Source organism: Panthera tigris, chromosome C2, assembly GCF_018350195.1.
Source record: "Panthera tigris isolate Pti1 chromosome C2, P.tigris_Pti1_mat1.1, whole genome shotgun sequence".
Lineage (NCBI taxonomy): Eukaryota > Metazoa > Chordata > Mammalia > Carnivora > Felidae > Panthera > Panthera tigris.
Genome location: NC_056668.1, coordinates 67685279 through 67699298, shown reverse-complemented (window position 1 = coordinate 67699298; position 14020 = coordinate 67685279). Strand labels below are relative to the sequence as shown.

Sequence of the window (14020 nt, the reverse complement as noted above, 5' to 3'; positions counted from 1 at the left end):
TAGGAAGGAAAAGATTGACTAATATCTGGTAACACGCATACTACCAGCAGTACACATTGGGTGAGAGCTCTTCCCCGGGAGGAGAGGTTTCAGTATGGAAATGCTTCAAGGAAGGAGTAGTTGCGGGTGGGCCTTTAAGATTGGATGAGATCATGACAAACTCAGGTGGTAGTGCTGGGGAATTGTGGGAAGACAGGGAGCCGGAAAACACAGGATGGGTGTGGTTGGAGATTAAATAGTCATGTTTTGCCTAGGGAGGAAAATGACTAATTTTGCAGAAGAAACAATTATAACTTCCTCCTAGTGTGAGCAGTCTCTTATCTTTATAAACTCCCTTATGTACCCCAAAGATACAATTCTTGAACTTCATCTATACCTCCCCACCCATTGATCCTTCCATTTTCTTTCCATCTGTACCCCCTTGTCCAGTTTAGAATGCATGTTCTATTTTATCATGATCTCTTCCTTGAAGATGTACTGTTCTGTTGTCTCTCCCTGACTTTTATTCCTCTGGCAAAACCCATACTCCGGATGAACCCAACCTTTTGTTTTCTTTGCGCCTGCACTTATGTGGCTCAATTTTGCTGGAAAAAGTCCTGGGCAAATTGGTGACACTATAAAATGAAAATGATCAACTTCAGTCAGCATGGGCCTGAGATCCTCTGATTCTGTTTCTGTGGTAAGCTTACTTCCTCTAGTGACAATTCCCCAAACTCTGTGTATCCTTTCTTCATAACTTTCAGTGGATGACTTTGCCAGTCAGGTCAGTTCTGCGTCTATTTTGTCTACTTTTTTCCTCCTTTACTCTCAGACCCTTGTCCAAATCACCCACATTTCTCACCTACACCCCTCCTATTTCTTCAGGCCATGTGACCCTGTTTTTTATCTTCTGCCCTTCCAATCCCTTCTCCACTCAGCAAAAAAAAAAAAAAAAAAAAAAAGGTGATACTCCCTTACATAAAATTCTTAAATGAATTCCAGTGCACTTACAATAAAATCCAAACTCTTAACCACGGCCTACAAAAATCCTTGGTTTGGGCTCTGCTGATGTCTCCAGGAGTATCTGTTGGCACTCACTGCCCCCTCCTGTTGTCTACTTTTCACATAATTGGCTTCTTAATCTTCAGGTTTCAGAGTGTGTCACCACCTGAGTTCTTACCAGACCAACCTATCTAAAACAATCACTGTAGTTTTCCCCTGATTTCTAACCCTAGATGTTCTGTGATACAGCATCCTGCTTCCATCATTCACTTATTACAACCTGTAATTACTTGTTTAGTATTGTTTCCTCCACTTGACCTTAAGTACCTTGAAGGCAGGACCTACATCTGTTTTATTCATCACATATGCCCAAGCAGCAAGTACAATGCCAGACACATAGTGGGCCATTCATACATGTTTGTTGTGTGAATGAGTAAGGGAACCCTGCCAAGTCCAGAGGCAGGAGGAGAAAGAGCATGGCATGGTCCAGGAACTGAAAGAAGCTGGTATTAGAAGTGGTGAGAGAAGAGGGATTGTGGAGGGCACCTCGTACCAAGTTACTGGACTTTATGAGAGTAGGAGGCTTTTATTTTTTTATTTTTTATTTTTTTAAACGTTTATTTATTTTTGAGACAGAGAGAGACAGAGCATGAACAGGGGAGGGGCAGAGAGAGAGGGAGACACAGAATCTGAAACAGGCTCCAGGCTCTGAGCTGTCAGCACAGAGCCCGACACGGGGCTCGAACTCACGGACCGCGAGATCATGACCCGAGCCGAAGTCGGATGCTTAACCGACCAAGCCACCCAGGCGCCCCAAGTAGGAGGCTTTTAAAGAGCTTTAGTTAAAGGAATAACTTGATCAGATTTGGTTTTAGGAGGATCACTCTGCCTGAAGGGTGGAGGACAGATGGGAGGGAGAGAGACTAAAGGACAGATACTTACTTTTAAGCCTCAGTTTTGTCCTCTGTAAAATGCATGATTATTGTAAAAATTAAAGATAATTGTGGATCATCTAGCATAGGGTCTGGCAGGAATTACATGTTCAAGAGTGGTATGTTTTATTGTTAATAAAAAGGCCTAGCATTGGTGACTGATGGGTGTTGAAACCAAGAGGCAAGAAATTAGATCTCTGGAATTTTTCAGCCTGAGAAACTATGCAAATTAGGAACCTGAAGAAAAGGAGGTGATTGGGAGCAATGTGTACATGCATAGAGTTTAGGTAAGGAGAGATGATGAAAAAGATATCAAGCATGCAGCTAGGTAAGAGGAGGCTTTTTTTAGATATAGTATTCACTTACCATAAATTCACCCTTTTAAAGTATACAATTCAGTGATTTTTAGTATGTTCACAAAGTTGTGCAGCCATTACTACCATAATTCCAGAACATTTCCATCACACCAAGAACCCTGGTATCCATTAGTAGTCACCCTCAGTCAGACCCTCTCCCCAGCCCCTGGCAGTCATTAGTCTACTCTCTGTCTCTGTGGATGTGTGCCTACTCTGGATGTTCCATGTAAATGGAATCATGCAGTGTGGGGCTTTTAGTGTCTGGGTTCTTTCACATTGCATAATATTTTCAAGCTTCATCTGTACTGTAGCACAGATCAATACTTCATTTTTTTATGGCTGAGTGCTATTCCATGGTATGGTAATACCACATTTTGTTTATCCATTTATCAGTTGATGGCATTTGGGTTGTTTGCCCTTTTTGGCTACTATGAATAATGCTGCTATGAACATTAATATACATGTTTTTGTATTAACATCTCTTCAGTTTTCTTGGGTGTATATCTAAAATAGGAATTGCTAGGTCCTAAGATAACTCCATATTTACTGTTTTTTTTTAACGTTTATTTATTTTTAATTTTTTTTTCAACGTTTTTTATTTATTTTTGGGACAGAGAGAGACAGAGCATGAACGGGGGAGGGGCAGAGAGAGAGGGAGACACAGAATCGGAAACAGGCTCCAGGCTCCGAGCCGTCAGCCCAGAGCCTGACGCGGGGCTCGAACTCACGGACCGCGAGATCGTGACCTGGCTGAAGTCGGACGCTTAACCGACTGCGCCACCCAGGCGCCCCAGACGTTTATTTATTTTTGAGAGAGAGAGAGAGACAGTGCGAGCGGGGAAGAGGCAGAAAGAGAGACACATGGAATCCGAAGCAGGCTTCAGGCTCTGAGCTGTCAGCACAGAGTCTGACGCGGGGCTTGAACTCACAAACTGCAAGATCATGACCTGAGCCAAAGTCAGACGCTTAACTGACTGAGCCACCCAGGCACCCCTTCGTATTTAATGTTTTAAGGAAGCTTGTGATTCTTTTTTGTTTGTTTATCAACATTGATATTATTTTATTTTATTTTATCTTATTGTTTTCTTACTTTTTAGTTTTAATTACAGTATAGTTTTTTTTCCTTTTAATTGAATTCAAGTTAGTTAACATACAGTGTAGTATTGGTTTCAGGAGTAAAATTTAGTGATTCATCACTTACATGTAACACCCAGTGCTCGTCCCAACAAATGCCCTCCTTAATGCCCATCCCCCATTTAGCCCATCCCCCTACCACACACCTCCCCTCCATCAGCCCTCAGTTTGTTCTCTGTATTTAAGAGTCTCTTATGGTTTGCCTCCCTCTCTGTTTTTATCTTATTTTTCCTTCCCTTCCTCTGTGTTCACCTGTTTTGTTTCTTAAATTCCACATATGGATGAAATCATAGATTTATCTTCTCTGATTTCCTTATTTCACTTAGCATGGCATAATACACTCTAGTTTCATCCACATTGTTGCAAATGGCAAAATGTCATTCATTTTGATTGCTAAGTACTATTCCATTATATATACCACATCTTCTTTATCTGATTGTCAATTGATGGACATTTGGGCTCTTCCCATAACGTGGCTATTGTTGATAGCACTGCTATAAACATCAGGGTGCATGTGCCCCTTCGAATCAGCATTTTTGTATCCTTTGGATAAATAACTAACAGTGCCGTATTAATCAAAGCTCTGATAATGAACCTCATGAGTAATCTAATCTAGGTAGATTTAACAGTTTGTTGCTGATAATTAAATAATGCCATGAATGATAATCAATAATAATGTTTTGTTGATAACAGAAGCAATCAAAGAGATGCAGAAGTGAGCTACTCACTGAAATAGAGCTTCTTTAGAATAATTTCCAACAATGGTATAAAACTGTGCTGACTAAAACAGTAGCAACTAATTAACATGTGGCTCCTGAACACTTGAAGTATGGCTAGTCTCAATTAAGATGTCTTGTGTCAAATACACGTATTTGAAGACTTAGTTTAAAAATGGGTTATACACTGTTAATAATATTAAAATATTGATAGTGTTTTAATATTGATTACATGTTGAAATGTTAATAATTTGGATATGTTGGGATGAACAAAAAGTATTAAATTTAGTTTCACCTGTTTCTTATTTTTTAATGTAGTTATTAAAAATTTTAAATTACCAAAAAAATAATAATAACTAGTTATTGCTGGGTCATAGAGCATTGTATTAACTTTTTGAGGAACCTCCATACTGTTTTCCAGAGTAGCTACACCAGTTTGCATTCTCACCATCAGTGCAAAAATGTTCCCCTTTCTCCACATCCTCTCCAACATCAGTTGTTTTGTGAGTTGTTGATTTTAGGTATTCTGACAGGTGTGAGCTGATATCTCATTGTGGTAAGGAAACTTGTGATTTTTAATCTTGAAGTCCTAAGGAAGGAAAAAAAAATCTAATGAAAATATGGATCTGCTCCCTTGAGAAAAGCAGCATGCACACCCATTTTGCAGGTGACTTCATATTTTTGTATTAGATTCTCAGAATCCTATCTGTGGAACTTCCAACCCCATTTTAAACTGTCATTCTCCCTAGAAACTCCACTTTGGGGTGACTGTTTATTGCCATGACAAAGTTAGTTAAATAAGGGTGCCTGGATGGCTCAGTCAATCATCAGACTCTTGATTTTGGCTCTGGTCATGATCTCATGATTGATGAGATTCCATGGTTGGTGACAGTGCAGAGCCTGCTTGGGATTCTCTTGCCATCTCTCTCTGTTCTCTCCCACTCGCACCCACTCACGTGCCCGCAGGCACTCTCTCTCTCTCTCTCTCTCTCTCTCTGTCTCAAAATAAATAAACATTTAAAAAACCCAAAGTAAGTTAAATAGGCCAAGTCCTACTGGGAGAGAAGGCTTTGCTTTAAATTTCATAAGGGTTATGTGAACAAAGGGTAAAAAAATACATACATTAAATACATGCATGTGAAAGGGTCATCATGTTCTATATAATGATGAATATTGTGGGAGTCATAGGAAAGTTAATTTTTGGTGAGGTCTGTCAGGTTTTCCATGTAGAGTATCATGTTGTCTGCAAAAAGTGAAAGTTTGACTTCATCTTTGCCAATTTTGATGCTTTTATTTCATTTTGTTGTCTGATTGCTGATGCTAGGACTTCCAACACTATGTTAAACAACAGTGGTCTGCTAGAACTGATACATGAATTCAGCAAAGTCGCAGGGTACAAAATCAATGTACAGAAATCGGCTGCATTTTTATACACCAATAATGAAGCAACAGAAAGAGAAATAAACTGATCCCATTCACAATTGCACCAAGAACCATAAAATACCTAGGGTAAACCTGACCAAAGATGTAAAAGATCTGTATGCTTAAAACTGTAGAATGCTTCTGAAGGAAATTGAAGAAGACACAAAGAAATGGAAAAACATTCCCTGCTCATGGATTGGAAGAATAAATATTGTTAAAATGTCAATACTACCCAAAGTAATATACACATTCAATGTGATCCCAATCAAAATTGCACCGGCATTCTTCTCAAAGCTAGAACAAACAATCTTGAAATTTGTATGGAACTACAAAACACCCCAAATAGCCAAAGTAATACTGGAGAAGAAAATCAAAGCGGGAGGCATCACAATCCCAGACTTTAGCCTCTGCTACAAAGCTGTAATCATCAAGACAGTATGGTATTGGCACAAAAACAGACACATAGACCAATGGAATAGAATAGAGAACCCAGAATTGGACCCGTAAATGCATGGCCAACTAATCTTTGGCAAAGTAGGAAAGAGTATCCAATGGAAAAGTCTCTTTAACAAATGGTGCTGGGAGAACTGGACAGCAACATGCAGAAGAATGAAACTAGACCACATTTTACACCATACACAAAAATAAACTCAAAATGAATGAAGGACCTGAATGTGAGACAGGAAACCATCAAAACCCTAGAGGAGAAAGCAGGAAAAAACTTCTTTGACCTCAGCCACAGCAGTTTCTTACTTGACACATCTCCAAAGGCAAGGGAATTAAAAGCAAAAATGAACTATTGGGACCTCATCAAGATAAAAAGCTTCTGCACTGCAAAGGAAACAATCAACAAAACTAAAAGGCAACCAACGGAATGGGAAAAGATACTTGCAAATGACATATCGGACAAAGGGTTAGTATCCAAAATCTATAAAGAAGTCACCAAACTCCATACCCTAAAAACAAATAATCCAGTGAAGAAATGGGCAGAAGACATGAATAGATACTTTCTAAAGAAGACATCCAGATGGCCAACAGGCACATGAAAAGATGCTCAGCATCACTCCTCATCAGGAAAATACAAATCAAAACCACACTGAGATACCACCTCATGCCAGTCAGAGTGGCTAAAGTGAACAAATCAGGAGACTGTAGATGCTGGCAAGGATGTGGAGGAACGGGAAACTTCTTGCACTGTTGGTGGGAATGCAGACTGGTGCAGCTGCTCTGAAAACAGTGTGAAGGTTCCTCAAAAAATTAAAAATAGACCTACCCTGTGACCCAGCAATAGCACTGCTAGGAATTTACCGAAGGGATACAGGAGTGCTGATGCACAAGGGGCACTTGTACCCTAATGTTTAAAGCAGCACTTTCAACAATAGCCAAATTATGGAAAGAGCCTAAATGTCCATCAACTGATGAATGGATGAAGAAGATGTAGTTTATATATACAATGGAATACTACTTGGCAGTGAGAAAGAATGAAATCTGGCCATTTGCAACAACATGGATGGAACTGGAGGGTATTATGCTAAGTAAACTAAGACAGTCAGAGAAAGACAGATACCATATGTTTGCACTTATATGTGGATCTTGAGAAACTTAACAGAAGACCATTGGGGGGAGGGGAAGGAGAAGAAAAAGTTACAGAGAGGGAAGGAAGCAAACAATAAGAGACTCTTAAATACTGAGAACAAACTGAGGGTTGATGGGGGGGGGGTGGAGGAGAGGGGAAAGTGGGTGATGGGCATTAAGGAGGGCACTTGTTGGGATGAGCACTGGCTGTTGTGTGGAAACCAATTTGACAATAAATTATATTTAAAAATTTTTAATAAAATAAGTGTATGAAAAAAAGGAAAGCTAATTTTTGAGCAAACTTATTACTACCCCCTTATCAGAAAATATTTGGCTGTATACGATAAACAGAAGACTGTTTAATACAGTAGGGTAGAAGACAGTCCTTGCCTTAAAATGACTTGTAAATATAGTTTGGGGGGAGGGGGAAGATGCAGATAGAATTGTAGTATAAGAATATCCATAAGGCAGGAAGCAATTAGTTGGGAAGTAAGTATTACACATCTTAAGTGCTTTGGGGCTGAGAGAAGAAAGAAATGCAAATTGGATTGGTCTGTCCTTCCTAGACTAATATGAAAGTTTGGTATAGTTTGAATATAGAAATGAATGGAAGAGGCCATGTCTGGCAGGTGAGGCTGGTAGTGGAAGTGAGTGGAGAAAGGCCTGAGGCATGTAGGGGCAGAGGGCGGGGAGGAAGGTGAGGAGACAGACTGGTTCTACTAGAGTAGAATGGTAGCAGAGAATGCAGTTTGTGTCCTTTGAAACCAAACAAGAGCAGGGTGAACCAGAAATGTTGAAGTGAAGAAGAGGGAAATCATGGGTTTCAGTTTTCTAAGAATAATAGAGCAAAGCACCACAAAGAGTGAGGAAGTGGAGAAAGGTACTGGGGATTTGAAAGCGAAGAAGCTTTAGAATGGTTGCTGTAGGGATAAGGGTGATTAGGAATCAACTAGGGATAACTAATGTGTTGGGAGCAGAAAAGGAACCCAGTGGAGGTGAGCATGAACTTGTGGAACTGATCGTTTGTTTTGAGACTGTTTCTGATTATGTTTAGTAGCTCATTATGCAGGAGAAAACAAGTGGTTAGTTTTAATATTTTATATAGATTACTAAAAATGAGATGTGAATTCAGAAGACATTATTTAGCATCAGTTTATGCCAAACATTGTGCTAAGCTCTAGGGATATAAAAGTAACTGTCTTGCCTACAAGGATGTGATATATTTTTTTTTTTAAGTAACAGCTTGAAAATTACTAAAGGCAAAACATGATCATATTGATAATCAAATATGTTGGATTCCTATTTGAAAATAAAGGGGACCTTAAAATGCAAAATGAAGAACTATGTTACTGCTATTATAGCTTAAAATTAATAATATTTTATTATTTAATAAAGATTATTTGTTTCCTCTTAAAAAGAAAAAAAACAAACATTAGATGAATATGCAGAACATGGGATTCTTAGGGCAATGAAAATACTTTGTATGATATTATGATTATGGATATTATATTGATTATATTGATATTATAATGATGCTCATTATATTTTGGTCCAAATCTGTAGAATATACGACACTTAGACTGAACCCTAAGAGAAACTATGGACTTTGGGTGATTATGATGTGTCAATTTAGGTTTATCCTGGTAAAAAAGAGACAAAAAAACACATGTACCATTCTGGCAAATGATGTTGATAATGAGGGAGCCTCTGCATATGTGACAGGAAGAGGATATGTGGGAAATCTGTACCTTCTTCTCAATTTCATTATAAACCTAAAACTACTCTAAAATAAATTCTTAAAACATAAATAAACAAGAAATGACTTAATGTTAAGAATTTAAATACTGAGTGTGAGATGTTACAGAATCATGCATTGTTTGAAGCTTTTCAGTAAAATTAAAAATTGTCATTCTTTGAATCTGATTCTGCCTTTCAGGCTGAGGTTATTTTGTTTCTTTCTCTTGGGCTCTTGTTTTAATTGTAGCCAGGTTTATGCCGTGATGAAAAGAAGAATGTACTCTTAGTAACTCTTCTTCCAGTCCTTCCTGAAATGAGTAAAGAAAACATTTAAAATGTAGTTGGGAAGCCCTTAAGGGAGACCTCTCTTGCACATTTGGAGCTGTTATCACCAGCAGGAAGAAGGTAGATAAGAATTATCTTGATAAGGGAGGACACTTTTCACAGAGGAATTTATCTCCTGCTTTTAAAAGAAGGAAGATCTCTCCCAGTCCCAGCAACAGTGCACTAACCACCACTTGCAGCCAATGAGAAACCACCACAACCTCTAACTCTTATCCTTCTCCAGTGAACTTTTGTTCAAAATAACTCTTCCCAATTTCCTCCTAAAGTCAATTTGCTGGTCCTGAATTGTAATTCCTCTGCTATTCCCAAATAAGCTCATTTTGCTGGTAAAATAATGGGCAGTTTTAAGGTTGACATTCCCAAGGAAGTGTCTTATTCCAGAGTTGCAGGGACTTGAGTTCTTATAGAACTGACACTTTTACATGACTGGATTTACTCTTCCTCAGTTGGAGATGCCATACTCTTTCTGTCATTTTTTTTTCTCATTTTTAAAAGAGAAAATGGGGAAAGGGGGCAGGGGAGCATAAAGAAAAGCAGAAGCTTCTATAGTCTTAAAAAGTAAAAGAGTTTCCATGCTAGGGCATATATGTAATTCACATGTAGCTAAAATACTTTATATTCAATAAGGACAAATATCAGATAAATTATACTGTTGAATTTTTAAAGTATACTGTTGGTTAAAAACAAATAACATGAAATTTATCATCTTAACCATTTTTAAGAAAGAGTACAACTCAGTAGAGTTAAGTATATTCACACTGTTGTGAAACAGATCTCTAGAACTTTCTTCATCTTGCAAATCTGAAACTCTGTACCCAGAGTTTCCTCTTTTCTCCCTCCCCTCAGTCCCTGGTAACTGCCATTCTACTTTGTACCTATGAATTTGACCATTTTAGGTACCTCATGTAGGTAGAATAATGCAATAGATGTCTTTTTGTGACTGGCTTTTACTTAGTATGGTGTCTTCAGGCTTATGCATGTTGTAGCACGTGACAGGATTTCCTTCCTTTTTAAGGCTGAATGATATTCCACTGTGTGATGGATGTTTGGTTTGCTTCCACCTTTGGGCTGTTATGAATAGTGTTGCTATGAATATGGATGTGCAAATATCTTTTTAAGACCCTGCTGTTGAATATTTTTATGAATAGTTAGATAAATAGCCATTTTATTTGGAAATATGGAAAATTTACTGAGCAGAATCAGAAGAGCTAGATGGAAATATTTTGGTAGAAATTTTGAAGATAATTTTGGAGGATTTTAAAGAACTTTAGTCTTTGAGACGCTATTCTTTCTAGTATCAACTTCACTTAAAATATAGATTTGCTTTTCCTTTAAGTTTTGGACCAGTATAACTTTTGAACTTGTAAGTCTTATTTATGAGCCATTTTCTGGCCCTAACTGGATTTTCTGGCTTTGCTGGGCAAGAGTCACAAGTGGAAGAGGATGGGAAGAAAAGGATGGGAGGTATCCAGCATGTAACCGTCTCTTGTTCCCAGGCTGAAATCGCTTGGGTGTTTGCTGCTATACCGAACAGTGGTATTGGAAAGATTATGCCATAACAGCCTCAATACTTCTATTTATGGTTTCTTCAGTGGCACCACCTGCTAGACCTTGAAATTCAAACGGTTTATGACTAGTTGCCATTTTAATTAAGCGTTTTATTAACTTGCAATAGAATTTTCTTCATTTGTATTGCCTTTTTTTTCCCCCTTAAGTAGGCTCCATGCCCAGCATGGAGACCAATATGGGGCTTGGATTTACAACCCTGAGATCAAGACCTGAGCTGCAATCAAGAGTCAGATGCTTAACTGACTGAGCCACCCAGGTGTCCTGTATTGACATTTTTTTTTTTTAAGTTTATTTGAGAGCGTGAGAGGGCAAGTGTCCAAGTGGGGAGGGGCAGAGAGAGAGAGAGAGAGAGAGAGAGAGAGAATCCCAAGCAGGCTCCATGCTGTCAGCACAGAGCCCTACTTGGGGATTGAACCCATGAACTAAACTGAGATCATGACCTGAGCTGAAATCAAGAGTCGGATGCTTAACCAACTGAGCCACCCAGACGCCACCCCTGTGTTGACATTAAAAAACATTTATTTTTAATGCTTATTCATTTTTGAGAGAGAGAGAACAAGCAGGGGAGGGGCAGAGAGAGAGGGAGACGTAGAATCTGAAGCAGGCTCCAGGCTCTGAGCTCTCAGAGCCTGACTTGGATGGAGCTCAACCTCACGAACTGTGAGATCATGACCTGAGCCAAAGTCGGACATTTAACCAACTGAGCCACTCAGGTGCCCCTGTATTGACATTTTAAAATAGTGGCTATAAAATAAAAAATTACCTTTGTTGTAAGTTTTACCACTTGGTCTTTAGTACAAATATAGTAATTTTGTTAAGAGGTACTTGCATAATTCCGTAAATGTTTTCATGAATAACGTTCATTATTTTTTACCCTAATATCTACCATTCAGAAGCTTTAAAATACCTTGTATGTACATACAGTAGTTGTCAGATTGAAGAAACTATCATAGGCTTACATGTATATGTTTAGAATAATTCAGCTCACCATGCCAGGACCCAGTTTCTGATTTACTCTTCTGTCAACTTCTGAAAGTTTTTAAAGATTTTAATAAAATGTAATAAAATTTAATTGAAAATTTATGGTTATTAACATTTCTATTAAAATTATACCTGACATGAGAGATGAGTTAATTTCAGTTTCAGGATCTGTATCTTTGTTGCATTCTATCAGTAGTAGGAGTGAATTCTGGACACTTGGTAAATTTTCCTTATTCTCATCTTGAATTCTAAATCTCAGATATAAAGCCAAGCCATGTATTAATCAACTGAAGGCAGATTGCTAACAAATTCAGAGAAATTATCTTGTAGTTTGCATTAATTAAAGAAAAATTGCTGAGAAAAAGGCAATTTGCTTTTTGATCATGTTTCACTATCTCCAAAGAGTTAGTTGAAACCAAAGCTGTAATCAATTGTCTGAACAACATACTATGTTTAGAAGGAGAAAAGACTCTTGTGCAACACTAGTTTCTAAGTCATCTCATTAGAAATTGCTTCATGCTGCAAGTTTAGGCCTAGATACATTTATCCTTTAAAGGCTGTCAAAGTTACTTCAGAATTTTTATAGCTCTTTGCATATATTCCTGCCTTGGAGTAACTGAGCGCATCCCTAGGCTATTTAATTAATACAATGTAGATTGCATTCTTCTTTAAAGGAAATTGTAACACTTAAATTTGTTAATTTAATGGCCCAGTTCATTGTTGATTAAACTATCAGAAGCCAAATTACTTTTATCTCACAAGCAGCTGATTGTTTTATTTCATTGGTAGGCTTGAGATTCTGTAAATATGCTAATTTCTTGTTAAAGTGAGCATCCTACTGCTCTGTTCTGCACACGCTTTATAGCACTTTTTATTCATTTAGCAAATGTTTGAGCATTTAATATATTTCAGCCACTGGGCTAGATGCTTTCTCAGCAAATTTTACTTTTTAGGGGTCTCCTATTAAATAACTTCTGGGATGTGTGGGATTTTTAGATCAGATCATTAAATATTTTTTATTTAATGAAAAAATATTTCTTTGAAACTGTTCTGTCAGAACACTACTCATGTGTTACTAATGACCATGTATTTATTTGTGGAAGGGTGGCAAGATATATCTTACCCAAATAGGAGAACTCTTTTGGGAATGTTCAAAGCCAGATCCATTGGCTCTGATTAAAATAAGCAGAATAAATAAATCCCTACCCCAAAAGGTCTGGTGCTTCTCTTTTTCTCTGCCCTTTAAAGTTCTAAAAGCAAAGTGTTCAAAGCTAGAATATTTCACAACTGTAGAAATGAAAGAATGCTATTATAGGGTCAGACCAGCCATGATTCATTCAGTGGAAGTCACAGTATTTTATAGAGAGAATAGGGTCGTCCTTGAAAACAATAGCCTCAGAAGGCAAGGTGTTAAACCAGTTATGAACTATTAGCAGTCTTGACTATAAGAGTTCATTTTTATATGTGAAAGGATTCAGGAGGTAGAATTTTGCTGGTATTAGTTCAGTGGCACAGAGATGGACATTTTTTGTATTCTTTCAGCTGAGGTTTGCAATTTAATGGGCCTTTAAAAAAATTTTTTTAATTAAAAAAAATGTCAAGTAATCTTTATGCCCAACATGGGGTTTGAACTCATGTGCCTGAGATCAGAAGTCACATGCTCTACCAACTGAGCCAGCCAGGCACTCCCTGGGCCTCTCTTTTATCTCTCAAAGGAGCTAAACATGTCTGTTTTTCAGGCAAAATATAGAAGAGAAGGCTAAGGACAAAAACACTGACTCAACAACGTCCAGATACATCTCTGGCCACTCCTGTCTGCAAAGGAGTCTAGGAATTGTAATTTTTCAGCCACACCCATTGCTCAAAGTTCTGTTAGTAAGGAAGAGAGTGGGTATTGGATAAGGTAGGCAACTAGCAGTCTCTACTACAGCTGTTACTCCACTACCCCCTGCCCACATGCGCACAAACCAAAACATTCATCTCTCCCCAACAGCATGTATGGATTTATTATCCACTAATCGGCCTAAAGGTTTCCTTAACTTTTTTCTCTTTTCAGTTTATATATACTCTCTCTCCTGAGTTTGTAGTGCCAGTGTGGGTCCCACGGTTTTAATTCTCTAGAAGCAGTCTTGTGCAGTGGAAAGAGCATGGGACTTGGAATCAAGCAATGTGACCGTGGTTCCAGTTCATCACTGGTGTGCTGACCTTTGACATCTGAGCTTTCTAGTCTTCCTTTGGATAATGGAAATAAAATGCCTTCTCTGCCAGTGTT

The 14020-nt window shown here is 38.2% G+C and overlaps 1 protein-coding gene and 1 non-coding gene across 5 annotated transcripts in view; one reads left to right on the top strand and one right to left on the bottom strand.

Annotated features, from left to right (window-relative positions):
- Nucleotides 1–14020, top strand: part of HSPBAP1 (HSPB1 associated protein 1) — a 58183-nt gene that overhangs the window by 722 nt on the left and 43441 nt on the right. The window lies entirely within an intron of this gene.
- TRNAR-UCU lies at nt 13360–13432 on the bottom strand. Its single transcript has one exon. It is a non-coding gene; the product is annotated as a tRNA-Arg (tRNA).